Source organism: Macaca nemestrina, chromosome 17 (genome assembly GCF_043159975.1).
Source record: "Macaca nemestrina isolate mMacNem1 chromosome 17, mMacNem.hap1, whole genome shotgun sequence".
In the NCBI taxonomy this organism is placed as follows: domain Eukaryota; kingdom Metazoa; phylum Chordata; class Mammalia; order Primates; family Cercopithecidae; genus Macaca; species Macaca nemestrina.
In genome coordinates this window covers 76,425,942-76,442,771 of record NC_092141.1, presented here as the reverse complement: position 1 = coordinate 76,442,771, position 16,830 = coordinate 76,425,942, and the positions used below count along the sequence as shown (strand labels likewise).

General features: G+C 44.7%; 1 protein-coding gene across 1 annotated transcript in view; it reads right to left on the bottom strand.

The window, feature by feature from the left end:
- LOC105469035 (phosphatidylinositol transfer protein cytoplasmic 1) overlaps positions 1–16,830 on the bottom strand; it is a 312,393-nt gene that overhangs the window by 273,516 nt on the left and 22,047 nt on the right. The window lies entirely within an intron of this gene.

Here is a 16,830-nt window from a genome sequence, read left to right as displayed (position 1 = left end):
CCTCCAACAGGCCCGGGTGTGTGTTGTTCCCCTCCCTGTGTCCATGTGTTCTCATTGTTCAACTCCTACTTATGAGTGAGAACATGCAGTGTTTGGTTTTCCGTTCCTCTGTTAGTTTGCTGAGGATGATGGCTTCCAGCTTCATCCATGTCCCTGCAAAGGACGTGATCTCATTCCTTTTTATGGCTGCATAGTATTCCATGGTATATATGTACCACATTTTCTTTATCCAGTCTATCATTGATGGGCATTTGGGTTGATTCCATGTGTTTGCTATTGTAAACAGTGCTGCAATAAACATACATGTGCATGTGTCTTTATAGTAGAATGATTTATATCTCTTAGGGTATATACCCAGTAATGGGATTGCTGGGTCAAGTGGTATTTCTGATTCTAGATCCTTGAGGAATCCCCATACTGTCTTCCACAATGGTGGAACTAGATTTATACTCCCACCAACAGTGTAAAAGCATTCCTATTTCTCCACAGCCAAACATATAATTCATATTCAAAAGAATTCCTTACTCCAAAGAGCGTAGGAAGTGTATGATGGTCTATGAAGCAATCAGCAAAAAGGATTGCAAGAGGGAGGCCTATGTGTTAAATAAAGTTTTATTGAAACACAGTCACACCCACTCCTTTACCCTATTGTCTATGGTTGCTTTTGAGCTACAATGGCAGAGTCGAGTGGTTGTGGCATAGACCTTATGACGGGCAATAGCAAAAATACTTTCTGGCCTTTCGAGAAAAAAATTTGCTGCCTGGCATGGTGGCTCGCACCTGTAATCCCAGCACTCTCAGAGGCCAAGGTGAGAGGATCACTTAAGGCTAGGAGTTTGGGACCAGCCTGGGCAACACAGTGAGACTCCCATCTCTTTAAAAAAAAAATTTATTTTTAAAATTAGCCAAGTGTGGTGGTGCATGCCTGTTGTCCCAGCTACTTGGGAGGTGGCGACAGGAAGGTTGCTTGAGCCCAGGAGTACAAAGTTGCAATGAGGCATGATTGTGCCACTGCACTCCAGCCTGGGTGACAGAGCAAGACCCTGTCTCTTTAAAAAAAAAAAAAAAGAAAAGAAAAGAAATAGAGAGCGAATGAGAAAGAAGGAAGGAAGGAAGGAAGGAAGGAAGGAAGGAAGGAAGGAAGAAAGGGAGGGAGGGAGGGAGGGAGGGAAGAGGGAAAGAGAAAAAGAAAGAAAGAAAGAAAGAAAGAAAGAAAGAAAGAAAGAAAGAAAGAAAGAAAGAAAGAAAGAAAGAAAGAAAGAAAGAAAGAAAGAAAGAAAGGAAGGAGAGAGAAAGAAAGAAAGAAAGAAAGAGAAAAGGAGAAAGAGAAAGAAAGAAAAGGAAAGAGGGAGAGAAAGAAAAGAGAAGAGAAGAGAAAAAAGAAAAGAAAAGAAAAAAAAGTTTGTCAACCCTCGCCCATAGCAAGGGTTTAGGACTTGAAAAAGCTGTGACCATTTCTGTGGGGTTCATCCTCCCATACCATGAATTGGTGATTCTTCTCTAGAGAGGTCATTTCTTAAGGGGCATATGAAGAGTTGTAAAATGTAACAGGAACACCAATAGGTTTTGGATTGGTGTTAAACCAATTTCAGAGAAGTGTGACTTTCAGGACTGCAAGAAATCTACTTGAAACCTCTTGTGTGAAACTGATCCAGATGTTTCAGCCCTGAATCCAAATGAGGACAGAGATGCCCAAGAAGGAGCATCGCAACTTTCCACTGTGGGACCTGGACCGTGTATTCCCTCCTGGCTTCAGAACAGAAATCTGTAACTGCTCTTGAAGGAGCCACAGAAACACTCTTCTTTGCTTTAACAACTTTCTTCCATTTGTCCTTTGCTCCAGAACTATAGGCTGGAAACCCACAAAGACATACCTGGGCGCACATCCATCCTTATTCAAATGCAGGTAGACCTTCAGGGAGGCTGAAGCAGGAGGATCGCTTAAGCCCAGGAGTGCGTGGTTGCAGTGAAGCATGATTTCAGGTAGACCTGCATTTAAATGAGGATGGATTTGCGCCCAGTCATGTTGGTTGAAAATACTAGTAATCAGATTTGAAAATACTAATATTCAGGTTTCACCACCTCTCTATACCAAGCCCACATCCTTGCCTTTAGAAAGTCAGGCCAGCTAGGTTGGGTCACCAGGGTGCGCCAGGCAAATATCATCCCCCTCTCCTAAGGTAAGGCCCCTGCCGGGCAATGGAGAGTATTTCTCCAACACACCATGTTTCTAATATCTGTCAGAGAAAAGACCTGATTCAACTTGTATCCAGTGATTTGAAAGCCAAACCCAAATCTCAATGTCATTCTGACAATATTTCTATTAAATAAAATCCTCTGTTTCCTTGGGGGCTTTTAAAATCAATCTGCCACAAAAAGCTTCCGAACAAGTTAATAACGCAGATGTGCTGACTCATACTCCCGGCAAGCGCTCCTCCATGAAGAATCAATGGACTTTGTTCAACATATCAAAACAGTTAGCAGTTGAGCCGTAATGCAATTAAAACACAGCTCTTCCTTACCCAATTCTTCCTCATGTTTAAAAAAAAAAAAAAATTCTAGCATACTGAACTCTTGGGAATTACAGAATCAAAATCTCAGATCAGTCCGTCAGAGCCGAACTAACATTTACTAAGCGCATATCACACAGAAGGTACTGAGGAACGTACATACGCCACTCTGCAAAGCAGACACTGTTTGAGTAAGCTAGACTGGTGTGGTAGCTCACGCCTTTAATCCCAGCAGTTTGGGAGGCTGAGGTGGGCAGATCACCTGAGGTAGCCGGGTGTAGTAGTCTAGTCCCAGCTACTCGGGAGGCTGAGGCAGGAGAATTGCTTGAACCTGGGAGGTGGAGGTTGCAGTGAGCCGAGATCACACCACTGTGCTCCAGCCTGGGTGACAGAGCAAGGCTCTGTCTCAAAATAAAAACAGAAAAAAAGAAAGAAAGACAGTGAGCAAGCTAGCGGTGTGGTGGGTCACACCTGTGTGTACTTAGGAGGCCAAGGCAAGAGGATGGCTTGAGTCCAGGAGCTCAAGACCAGCCTAGGCAACATAGCAAGACCTCCTCTCTATTTTAAAAGATAAATAATGAGGAAATTGAAGCTTATAGAGTTGAAACGACTTGTCCACGCCTAATAAGACAAAATTGGGATTCCAACTCTGTCTCCAAATCCCTGTCTCTCCATATGCCGCTCACCTCCAACTCTATGCAATGGTAACTAGACAATGTCAAAGGAATGTATTAATAGCCTCCCTTCCTCCTGGGATGGGCCTGGGAACATGCTGTTTTGTTTTCCCTCTGCCCCTCCTTTTAGTCGTTGGAAGCATATGTTGGCACATCCTTCCTTCAGATGATGTGGTTTAAGCCTTCTTGGGTACAGTCACAATTGAGTCATACTTCCTGCAAGTCACACCAGCTCACCTTGCCTGAGTTCTAAGGGTTCACAGATTCTTGGCTCATCTCACACTGTAAATTTCAACTTCAATTCGAGGTCATTTCCTGTTGGCCTCATGTGTCACCTACATGCATAATTTGTTAATTCCTGGAAGGTCCCTCATTGCCTTGACTACGTTAGAGGGTGAGTCCCATCAAGGAAGGATTTGGTGGCTTACTCGCCGCTGTATTCCTAGAACTTGATAAATATTTACTAAATAAACAGATGCTGCATCTTTGCCACATTTCTGGGCGGTAAGGAAACTAAGACACAGGAAAATTAAGGTTGCTTTTCTATGACCATGCAAGAATGAGGCTTCCTAGAATTGGATGTAAGAACAGCCATAACTGGGGTGAGGGTACCCATCTGAAACAGGAACCAAGCTTTCCCAACACCACACTGTGAAGACTTTGGAATGACAAAAATGGGTTTCAAAAGTTACTATTCTAGCCTGGTGCAGTGGCTCACACCTGCAATCCCAGCACTTTGGGAGGCCGAGGCGGGTGGATCACCTGACGTCAGGAGTTCAAGACTAGCCTGGCCAACATGGTGAAACCCCATCTCTAGTAAAAATACACAAATTAGCCAGGCGTGGTGATGAGTGCCTGTAATCCCAGCTACTCGGGAGGCTGAGGCAGGAGAACCACTTGAACCCAGGAGGCAGAGGTTGCAGTGAGCTGATATCATGACATTGCACTCCAGCCTGGGTGACAAGAGCAAAACTCCATCTCAAAAACAAATACATAAATAAAAGCTACTGTTCTCTGTTTTCAAGTCTCTGGCACCAAGAGAAAAGACATCCATCTTCTGTATGAGCTGTATGTGTGAATGACTCCAACAGGGAGTGAAAAACTAACAGTTCCTGCTCCACCTGCCAAGTTCTCACTAGCACCATCAAGAAGAAAGCTTTCTCTCAGCCTACCTGGAAGGAAGGAAGCCAGGGCAGAATGTGCAGAGATCTCCTGAAATGTCATCTTCTTTTCCTGCACCCAGAAGGACCCTAAAGATCCCCCAAAAGAGACTGGAGCCCAGTATATTCTAGCTAACATGATGGATAATGCATCATTCATGGCTAGTGAAATTCTAAGTAGCTTCATAATGAATTATGCCCCCACATTAGACATTCCTGACTTTCCTTCCACCACATACAGTTGGTATAAGTAAAGGGCTATTGATTGATCAGAAGAAACACTGGAAAGTAAGTCTCAGTGCCAAAACACTAAGTGCTTCTACAACAAGAAAATACACACAAGTCAGGAAAAGGAATGGAAATAAAAACCCAAGTAGAAAATAGAAGTGAGGCCGGGCATGGTGGCTCACGCCTGTAATCCCAGCACTTTGGGAGGCCGAGGCGGGCAGTTTACTTGATGCCAGGAGTTCAAGACCAGCCTGGCCAACATAGCAAAACCCCATCTCTACTAAAAATATAAAAATCAGCCAGGCGTGGTGGTGGATGACTGTAATCCCAGCTGCTTAGGAGACTGAGTAAGAGGATCACTTGACCCAAGACGTAGAGGTTGCAGTGAGCTGAGATAGTGCCACTGTGCTCCAGCCTGGCAACAGACCAAGACTGTCAAAAAGACAGAAAGAAAGAAGGAAGGAAGGAAGGAAGGAAGGAAGGAAGGAAGGAAGGAAGGAAGGAAGGAAGGAAGGAAGGAAGGAAGGAAGGAAGGAAGGAAGGAAGGAAGGAAGGAAGGAAAGAGAGGGAGAGGGAGGGAGAGAGGGAGGGAGGAAGGGAGCAAGGAAGGAAGGAAGAAAGGAAGGAAGGCAGGCAGGCAGGCAGGAAGGAAGGATGGAAGGAAGGAAGGAAAAATAGAACTGGCTAATTTCTGTACATCCTCAAGAATTTAGAAATTTGGTCACACATTGAGATTCTTTATTCCAATGCTTCCTGCTGCACCCAGGGGCACGTTAACAGGCTGACTTAGTAATTCCTGAGAACCCTCCACTGGAGGTTTTCAAATCATAATTAATACAAAACATGTCATAAAAAGACTCACTAATCACTGATCACTAAAATATATTCTCTTCCACAGCGTGCCTTTTTTAGTTTCACTCTGAAAAGCACTACTTGTTTCTACCACTCTTCAGGGATCAAAGACGGACTGATGTCAGGCCCAAAATGCATGAAGCAAAATGAGACTATGATTTGTCTCTGATAAGTTTGTGCTTTATGGATGGATAGACACATGTGGATGGTTCTGAAACAAAAGGGTTGTGGGTTTTTTTTTTTCTCTCTCTCTCTCTCTTTTTTTTTTTTTTTTTTTTTTTTTGAGACGGGGTATTGCTCTGGGTCTCCAGCCTCACTCAGGCTGGAGTGCAGTGGCACAACCTCAGCTCACTGCAATTTCTGCCTCCTGGGTTTAAGCAATTCTTCTGCCTCAGCCTCCCTAGTAGCTGGGATTACAGGTGAGTGCCACCATGTCTGGCTAATGTTTGTATTTTTAGTAGAGATGGGGTTTCGCCATGTTGGCCAAGCTGGTCTCAAACTCCTGACCTCAAGCGATCCGCCTGCATCAGCCTCCCAAAGTGCTCGGATTATAGGCTTGAGCCACTGCACCTGGCCTGTTTAATTTATTTTTTCTAATGAGTCGGTTTATTCTGTAATTCAGGGAAAACAGTGTCTCCCCTTTCTTGGAATTTTCCTGATACCCTACTTAAGGTCAAAACTAGAAAGCGTCCCAAGTAGGTAGGGAATACGGACCAGCTCTTACATTAAAGAAGCTACTGAACCCACCATACTTGAAGCAATGATAGAGAAGGATCTTCGAGCCTGGCACTGCAACTTGAAATGATGTTTCCTGGATAAATCTTAGTAGGAAACGCATCATGTCTGTGTCCTACTCCAGAAATAGGAAACTTCTAGAATCCGTGCCAGTGTGGTGGAACTGATGGAACCATTGGAAGAGCTTCCATTTCTCCACCACATGTACCTACTTTCCCCCTCACTCCCTGCTCTTGCCTCTTTGCCAACCCCTGTTGCCATCTTTCTGCTTTCTCATTTTTTCTCTCCCTTCCTCCCTCTCCCCCAAGCATGCTTTTACTTATAGTCGAAAGCCACAGTCTCTGCTTAATATCACTGAATGTTAATCTAGACCAAGAGGTTGCTGTCCTCTGCCCCTTACCTGGGGAGCTTTCATAAAAGTAACCAGTGGTAGCTTTGTAATATCAAGCCAAACCTAAGAAGCACAAAGTTCTCACAGGCTGAGTGATTTCTGAACATTACCCAAGTCATCACCAGTGTCCATTTTCTCTGGTCAAGCGCATTCATTTTCATCATGATTTTATTAAGCAAAATTCAGGCCCGGTGGGGTGGCTCATGGCCAGGCAGAGTGGCTCACGCCTGTAATCCCGGCATTTTGGGAGGCCGAGGCAGGCGAACCACCTGAGGTCAGGAGTTTGAGACCAGCCTGGCCAACATGGTGAAATCCCATCCCTACTAAATATATGAAAATTAGCCAGGCGTGATGGTGGGTGTCTGTAATCCCAGCTACTTGGGAGGCTGAGGCAGAAGAATTGCTTGAACCCAGGAGGCGGAGGTGGCAGTGAGCCGAGACGTACCACTGCACTCCAGCCTGGGTGACAGAGCGAAACTCCATCTCAAAAAAAAAAAAAAAAAAAATCCTAATATGCCCCTATCCTTAGCTGTTGATTTGTTTTTTTGCTTCCCTCCCCGCAGCAACACAGTTTCACAGAACATGGAGAAATCTACCTACCTACCCAAAGAATGAAAACTGCAATTCTCTTGTGATAGGAACTTTTTGCATGAAACACTGAAATTCCATTTTCTCCCATCGTTTATTTTTGGGTCAGTTTTTACTTACTAAGCAAAGTTAGAATATTCCATTTAAATGTAAAACTGTCTTCTCCCATGACTGGCAGAGCAGCACTGCCATAAGCAGACCAATTGAACAAGTTAGAAATTTGGTCTCCAATAAAAATAGGTATTGGGAGTTTTATATAGTCACAAGGCAATAAGCAGATCTTAATCTACTGCCTAACCATCTCCTGAGAATACAGTCATGTGCCTGGGAGCCTTAAAGATCCAAATCATCTGTCGGTAAAAGGATTTATGACATACACTTCCAAGGAAAGAATATCCCAATATGCTGCCTTGTTCCACTGACTTTTTTCCTTCCAGACAGGGCCTTGCTCTGTTACCCAGGCTGGAGTACAGTGGCACGAACACAGCCCACTGCAGCCTGGACCTCCTGGGCTCAAGTGATCCTCCCATCTCAGCCTCCCAAGTAGCTGGGACTACAGATGCGCGCCACCACGCCCAGCTAATTTTTTTTTCAAATTTTTTGTAGAGACGGGGTGTCACCATGTTGCCCGTGCTGGTCTCAAACTCCTGGGCTCAAGCGATTCTCCTGCCTCAGCCTCCCAAAGTGCTGGGATTACAGACATGAGCCACTGCACCCAGCCTCCATTGACTTCAAGCAGTCAGAGCTCCCATGTCTGAGGGAAACCTCTTCAATTGTACCAGCTGCAAAGGTGTGCTACTGGGAGACAGCTGATTGAGAAATAACTTAAGAGCTGTGCAAATATAAATATGACCCACAGCAAAGAATATCAGAATTTTACAGAAAATACAAGAGATTCAATTCAGGCCTTTAAACACTACAGATCTGCAGGACAATGGAAAAGACTCAGGGAGGCTGGCAACCAAGAAATTATATGTAGGTTAAATTACCTCTGCCTCTCTTTCCTTGCTGACACCATCGTGGGCTCAAGAATCAAGAGGGGGCCGGGCGCGGTGGCTCAAGCCTGTAATCCCAGCACTTTGGGAGGCCGAGACGGGCGGATCACTAGGTCAGGAGATTGAGACCATCCTGGCTAACACGGCGAAACCCCGTCTCTACTAAAAACACAAAAAATTAGCCGGGCGAGGTGGCGGTGCCTGTGGTCCCAGCTACTCGGGAGGCTGAGGCAGGAGAATGGCGGGAACCCGGGAGGCGGAGCTTGCAGTGAGCTGAGATCTGGCCACTGCACTCCAGCCTGGGTGACAGAGCGAGACTCCGTCTCAAAAAAAAAAAAAAAAAAAAAAAAAGAATCAAGAGGGTGCTGAATGTGGACCTGGTGCAGCTGCTCACACCTGTAATCTCAGCACTTTGGGAGGCCGAGGCAGGAGGATCGCTTGAGGCCAGGAGTTTGAGACCAGCCTGGACAAACATAGCAAGACCTGTCTCTACAAAACAATGTAAAAATTTAGCCAAGCATGGTGGCATGTGCCTGCAGTCCTAGCTACTAGGCTGAGGCAGGAGGATCACTCAAGCCCAGGAGTTCAAGGCTTCAGTGAGCTATGATCATGCCACTGTACTCCAGCCTGGGTGACAGAGCAAAACCATGTCTCAAAAAAAATTTTTTTAAAGAGAATGCTGAATGTTGGCCGGGCGCGGTGGCTCATACCTGTAATCCCAGCACTTTGAGAGGCCGAGGCGGGCTGATCACCTGAGGTCGGGAGTTTGAGACCAGCCTGACCAACATGGAGAAACCCCACCTCTACTAAAACTACAAAATTAGCCGGGCGTGGTGGCGAACGCCTGTAATCCCAGCTATTCGGGAGGCTGAGGCAGGAGAATCGCTTGAACCTGGGAGGTGGAGGTTGCGGTGAGCCGAGATTGCACCACTGCACTCCAGTCTGGGCAACAAGAGCGAAACTCCATCTCAAAAAAAAAAAAAAAAGAGAGAGAGATAATGCTGAATGTTGTGACCATTTCCTTTTAAGGGCACTGAGCGCTGATATAAGTTGTTCTTGAATGGTGACATAGGTGCCAAATTGCATAAAAGAGGAATGTGGTTCAGCAAAAATTGCACTTCTCAAATATGCCAGGACCCTACCCCAGTGCAACAGCATCCCTGCACCTGGGAACCAGGATAAGAGGTGGGGGCCAAGGGATGCAGGCAGAAATACGCTGCGTCTGCCATCTGACAGTGGGTGAAATATACAATGCTCCATTGTAAATAAAATAGCAATACATGGGCTGGGCACGGTAGCTCACGCCTATAATCCCAGCACTTTGGGAGGCCGAGGCACGAGGATCACTTGAGGTCAGGAGTTGGAGACCAGCCTGGACAAAATGGTGAAATCCCGTCTCTACTAACAACACAAAAATTAGCCAGGTGTGGTGGCTGGCACCTATAATCCCAGCTACTTAGGAGGCTGAAGCAGGAGAACGGCTTGAACCCGGGAGGCAGAGGTTGCAGTTGCAGTGAGCCGAGATTGCATGACTGCACGCCAGCATGGGCAACAGAGCAAGACTCTGTCTAAAAAAAAAAAAAAAAAAAAAAAAAAAAAAAGCAATACATGTAAACAAGGAAAGGGAGATTTAAATTTACGTACAAAAAAAGGACCAAGTCTTATGTCTAAAATTAAGTGAATTTTTCAGTAAGTACCTGGGTCCGTAAGACTCCAGTCATTAGCCACCCCCCACGTGCTATTTTCCATATGAATCTATACATAACAGCGGTAATGCCGTGCCTTCAATTTTTACAATTGTTCTTCAACCTAATGAGCAAAGAAGAATGAAGAATGGCAGTACATTTTTACACATGTAGTAAATATAAACCATACTCAGGTTTTTTTTTTTTTTAAGGCAAGCGTGATTTTCAAAAGTCACTGTTTTCATTCTGAAAGACATGACTCTTGCATATTTCTCAAGTCTAAGTTGGAATTTTATCACTGTTGACCAAATCATCTAGATGAAAGAAGAAAGAAGAGTACAACATGATCTTCAGAAAATGTTATAAAGCTTCAGGTAGAATAAAGTTAGAATGAGTTTCTGGGTTCCAAAAGATGTAACGTTTTAGATTTCATTTATTAAGGGCATCGCCAAGGCCATTATATAACCATGTCCACGTAATTGTAATAGCCAACATTCCATTAACTCTGATTTTTGAGAGAACCAAGGCAATAAAAAGAAGCAATATTAAAAGTTAACTACATAGTACATTTGGGGAACGGTGGTTTGATTTGGCCAGAGCCCAGGACACAAGGGAAGGGCAGAGGATGAGGCTGAACAGAGTCAGTCTAGGTGGACTTTAAATGTCAGACAAAGGGGCTTAGACTCGTAATATAAAAGAGGCTATGCTGACCCAAAGGACTTGGAGACGATGACGTGGGTCTTGTTAAGAAACTTACAATCTAATGGGAGTGACACCTAGAGAGGGTCCTGAGCTACAGAAGGGCAGGAGAGAAATGAAGTATGACGGGGAAGATGAGAAAAACCTTTCCTGGGAATGTGGCATTTCAGTTGGACCCTGAAGGGTAGGTAGAATTTTGACAACAGTAGATGGCAACAAACAGCATAACAGGTCAAGAGAATGTGCAAAGAGGTCAGGCATGAGAGCTCATGCCTGTAATCCCAGCACTTTGAGAAGCTGAGGAGGATGGATGGCTTGAGTTCAGGAGTTCAACACCAGCCTGGTGAACATGATGAAACCCTGTCTCTACAAAAAGTACAAAAATTAGCCGGGCCTAGTGGCACACACCTGTAGTTTCAGCTACTCAGGAGGCTGAAATGGGAGAATCGCTTGAACCCAGGAGGCAGAGGTGGCAGTGAGCCAAGATCACACCACTGCACTATAGCCTGGGTGACAGAGCAAGACCTTGTCTCAAAAAATAGAAATAAAGAATGTGCAAAGACACAGAAACAGAAAAACTCTATAAAACACACTCAGAAACTGATGAGTATTTCAATTCCACTGGACCTTCCCCTTTGTCCCAGATATTCTCTATTGACATAGCATTGATTGTGATTTGTCATTATTCCTATCTGTGTTTATTTTGTGTTGTTTACTGTCTGTTTCAACCCCTGGGGGTTGACAAACTTTAAACAAAAAAGTCAGATTGTAAATATTTTTGGCTTTGCACACTATATGGCTTCTCTGACCGCTACTCAACTCTGCCATTGTAACACAAAAGCAGCCATAGGCAATACCTTGAGTGTGCCCGTGTTCCAATAAAACCTTATTCACAAGAGGTGATGGGCTGGAATTGGCCCTTGGAATGCAGTTTGCAGACCTTTAGAATTTTACATATGTATAATTTTCCAGAATTTTATATACATAGATGCATACAGTATATATGGGGGGGGGCTCTTTTCATTCGGCATAATTATTTTTAAATTTTTGCATGTTGTATGTATAAATAGTTCATTCCTTTTCACTGCTGAATAGTATTCCATTGAAAGGATATACCACAATTGTTTGATGCATTCACCTATTGGTGGGCATCTGGATTGTTTCCAGGTTTTGGGTATTCTAAACAAAGCAGGCACAGTTGCTTTTAATTTCTGCCTTTACTCTTTGGTAACTCCTCCTATGTTCTCTTTCAAAAGTGCCTCTTACTTGGCCATGGTTTGAAAACTGATAAGGCTAGGTTGAGGGTATACAGGAGTCTATCACACCATTCTGCCTATTTTTTTTTTTCAGTTCAAACTCATTTCCCTTTTATTAAAGTCCAAGTTACCATAGCATGGTTTGGTATTTAATAAAAGAAAAAGGTGTTCAAATAAGGTAACATGTTATCATCAGCATTTCCAGGGGACTGTTTACAATCAAGTAGCAATACCAATAAATCCTTGGGACGCTTGTCCATGGGGTTTACACTTTGTCCAAGCCCAGGTCCTCTGAAGTGGAGATTCCCAATTCATTTAAAGTTGGTCTGAGTTCCTGGATGACATCGAGGTAGATTTTTCTTATGAGGTCCTGCATTGTCCTTAACAACCTCTAGGATGCAAACTGCCCTAGCAAAAGCATTGAACTGTCTGTATGCCTGCAAAGCAACATCAATGATTTGGGGTTCTGGAACCAGATCATAGCCAGCAAGTGTGTTCAATTATTTATGCAGTTCCCAGGTGTCTGTCTCTGGCTTGTTGAAGCATGTCATCCAGCATGCATCAAACTCCTCATGTGCCCCATATGAACCACGGAAGCAGCAGCAAACTGACTGGATAGTGGTGGTGGGGATAGAAGTGCAGGAGGCCTCAGGGCCCGGGCACAGCGGCAGAGAACAATGGCCAGCATGACAGCAATGAGGACACACAGGCTGAGCCTAGAGAGATGACCCATTCTCTCTATTTTTCATATAGCCTTAAACTTTTCCATACTAAAGAAGGAAGGAAGGAAGGAAGGAAGGAAGGAAGGAAGGAAGGAAGGAAGGAAGGAAGGAAGGAAGGAAGGAAGGAAGGAAGGAAGGGGAAATAAAGCACATTATAAAGTGCTTTTTCTTGACAGTATTGCCAGACTAAAAATATTCAGTAATTCTGTAGCTAAGCTAATGGGTCAAACTTGGGGGCTTTATTTAAAGAAGGTTTAAGTGTAATTCCCATATAATACTATAATCATGGAGAGTGTTTGCTAAAAATATAAATTCTTTGTGCTATCCTCAGAACTACTGAATCAAGATCTACCACTCAAGTCATTCTTATGAGCAAGCAGGTTGGAAAACTGGAAAACACTGAATTCTCTTTCTGGATGATCTAACCTCCAATTTGGTTTCATATCAGAAAAAGAGGAACAAGAAATTTAATTCCTAATGTAATCTCTTTCTCTTCCTATCTTTCCATTTCTCCTCCATCATTCTCAGATTCTCAAAAACACCGAAGGTATTATCTAGCAGCCAACTCATTACAGGGGAAAAAACAGTAATAAGGAGACGATCAATAAGAACTAGAAAGTAACTTGCAAATGGGAAACATAAGGAAAAAGGAAGTTAAGTATAAAGAGAAATATGAAGGCCAGGGCACGGTGGTTCACGCCTGTAATCCCACCACTTTGGGAGGCTGAGCGGACGGATCACCTGAGCTCAGAAGTTCAAGACCAGCCTGAACAACATGGAGAAATCCTGCCTCTACTAAAAATACAAAATTGCTGGGCGTGGTGGCAGGCGCCTGTAATCCCAGCTTCTCGGGAGGCTGAGGCAGGATAATCACTTGAACCCGGGAGGCGGAGGTTGCGGTGAGCCGAGGTCGCACCACTGCACTCCAGCCTGGACAACAAGAGTGAAATTCCGTCTCAAAAAAAAGAAAAAGATAAATATGTAAGAAGGTGAAACAGCAGACCTTGTCATGTTCTGATTTCTTCTCTTTCAGGTTAAATCAGGGCTTATTTAAGGTAAGGTCACAGCAATCAAGAGCCTAATCACAGAGATGAGGGATGAGGTCTTTGAGATTTTAACCTAGTCTCTAGTCAAGTTGGAGAACTTGGCTAATTCCAAGGCTCCTGGAGCTTGTGCCATCAGCACCTAGTTTTGTCAGTACAGTTATCTACTTGGAATTTTGACCCCCATGTTTCTCATCCCCCCTAGAAAAATTACCCAATCCTCAGCACACATTAAACCCTGCCCCAGGCTCCAGGCCAAGTCCTGTGCTCAGTTTGGAAAGGTTTATTTGTAGGAGTAGTATTAATGGCTATTTACTAAGTCCCTACTGAGGGCCAGGCAAGGGTGAGGCACTTCCATATGTGATCGGAATCTCAGGCTTCTTATTTTATAAATAAGGAAACTGTGGTCACAGACAATTCCATTGACTTGCCTGAGGTCATAAAAGAAAGATAGTATGAGGTTGAAATGAAGATCAGAAACCAAGCCTGTTTGACTCCCCAAACCATGGTTTTTCTAGAAGAAGTACAGTACCATGGGAAGGGAGCTTGAGTATCTGGGTTCAAACCCTGGCTCTGCCACTTCCCTCTCTGTGCCTCACTTCCCCATTTGTAACACAGGAACAGTAACCAAATCTACTTCACAGGATTGTTGTGTAGATTAAACAAATTAATACACATAAGTGCTTAGCCCTTATTAAGTACCCCCAGGATGATAGTCATTATTACTCTCTGTACGAGGAATAAGGAGCAAGTCCATCTAGCTCTGATCTCATACCCCAGTTATGATAACCAATCATAACATTACCTTGTTCCTGACGCCAAGTTGCCTACTGGTCTTCAGGTTCCCGTTTCTTTAACACAGGGCCCGGTGACCTACTAGGACACAGGTTCTCCTGGGCCTGGGGCATCTTGTCAGTTTCTCCTTTCTCCTCCCCTTACTCCTGCCTCATAAGTGGCATTCTGTCCCTGGGCCCAAGCTCCCAGTTGAAGCACTTTCCAACATGCTTCTCTGCCAGGCAGGCTGCCCACCTCCCCAGCCCACCCACCTTCCAGGAGCATTTCTTTACCTCCTGTTGGCCATCCGTGGTGACCTGTGTGCTGTGCTTTCCAGGACGACTCGCTTTCTTTATAAGCTGTAGATTTGCCCCACTCCAGAGAGAATTTCCAACTCTTTCAAGGTTCTGAGCACTACTGGCCCAATTCTGCATCCTTCAACCTTTTCATATGATACTATTGAATAAGATCATGAAATAGGGTAGGTGTCTCATCATTATGGGCAGGATTCTGTCTTAGCATAACCACTGTATGCTAATAGGTGAGTACCAAGAAAAGGAAGCACTCCCACCTCCCTTTCATACTCTGTCAACTGCTCTTTTTTTTTTTTTTTTTTTTTTGAGATGGAGTCTCACTCTGTCGCCCACACTGGAGTGCAGTGGTGCAATCTCGGCTCACTGCAACCTCCACCTCCCGAGTTCAAGCAGTTCTCTGCCTCAGCCTCCCAAGTAGCTGGGATTACAGGTGCCCACCACCACGCCCAGCTAATTTTTGTATTTTTAGTAGAGACAGGGTTTCACCAACTTGGCCAGGCTGGTCTTGAACTCCTGACCTCGTGATCCACCCGCCTCGGCCTCCCAAAGTGCTGGGATTACAGGTGTGAGCCACTCAGCCCAGTCCAACTGCTCTATTATACTTGCTCCAGACCCTAGGTAAGAGAGCAATAGTAGACTGGTGTGATGTTGCTTTAATTAACACACAGACTCACCTACTAATAGCAAAAACCTTCACCAGGCCGGTGCGGTCAGTGGCTCACCCCTGTAATCCCAGTGCTTTGTGAGGCCACAGTGGGAGGATCGCTTGAGCCCAGGAGTTCAAGACCAGCCTGGGCAACATAGCAAGACATCATCTCTACAAAAAAAAAAAAAATCAAAAAAATTAGCTGGGTGTGGCAGTGCACACCTGTGGTCCCGGCTACTCAGGAGGCTGAGGTGGGAGGATCGCTTGGGATTGGGAGGTCGCGGCTGCAGTGAGCTGTGATTGCGCCACTGCACTGCACTCCAGCCTGGGTGACAGAGTGAGACCCTGTCTGAAAAACAAACCAACCAGCCAAAGACCTGTTTAAGCTCCACATTAATATTTTAAAATGTAAAGAGATAGTTAAGTCTTCGCTGTGAAAAAATAAAATAAATTAAACAAAACAAAGAGATACTAATTGCATACTACGTTCTCAAGCTATTGGCCTTTTGCTTGTTTAATTCTTGCTAATAAAATATCAGAGGCCTAAAAGGCAAATTTCACTTGCAAATACCACTTGTTTCTTTTTAGTAATGACTTATTTCAATGAGAGACAGAACAAACACAATGCTTAAAACTGTTTTCCAAAATGTAATTCTGACACATCGCTGATAGGAGCGTAAGTATGCCAATCGCTTTGGAAAACACGTGCACGCACTACACTTCTAGGCGCATACCCTGGAGAGAAACTCACGCATACACATTCAAGTGAGTTCAGAGCAACAGTGTTCATAATAGCAACCTCTGGAAACAACCCAATCTGTATGGAGCGAAGAAGAAATAAATACATCATGGCAGATTTATACAAAGGATACTATTTTTTAGCCATAAAGAAATGAATGATTTGGGCCGGGCACAGTGGCTCATGCCTGTAATCCCAGCACTTTGGGAGGCCAAGGTGAGTGGATCATTTGAGGTCAGGAGTTTGAGACCAGCCTGGACGACATGGTGAAACCCTACCTCTACTAAAAGTACAAAATTAGCCGGGTGTGGTGGCGCGCGCCTGTAATCCCAGCTACTTGGGGGGCTAACACAGGAGAATCACTTGAACCTGGGAGGTGGAGGTTGCAGTGAGCCAAGATCGCGCCACTGCACTCCAGCCTAGGCGACAGAGTGAGACTCCATCTCAAAAAAAAAAAAAAACTTGGCCAGGTGCGGTGGCTCACGCCTGCAATCCCAGCACTTTGGGAGGCCAAGGCGGGTGGATCACCTGAGGTCGGGAGTTCAAGACCAGCCTGACCAACATGGAGAAACCCCGTCTCTACTAAAAATACAAAAATTAGCCAGGCATGGTGACGCATGCCTGTAATCCCAGCTACTCGAGAGGCTGAGGCAGGAGAATCGCTTGAATCCAGGGGGCAGAGGTTGCGGTGAGCTGAGATCGTGCCATTGCACTCCAGCCTGGGCAAAAAGAGCGAAACTCTGTCTCAAAAAATAAAAAAAAAAGAAAGTTTGATCCTAGGCCAGGCAAGGTGACTCACACGTGTAATCCTAGTACTTT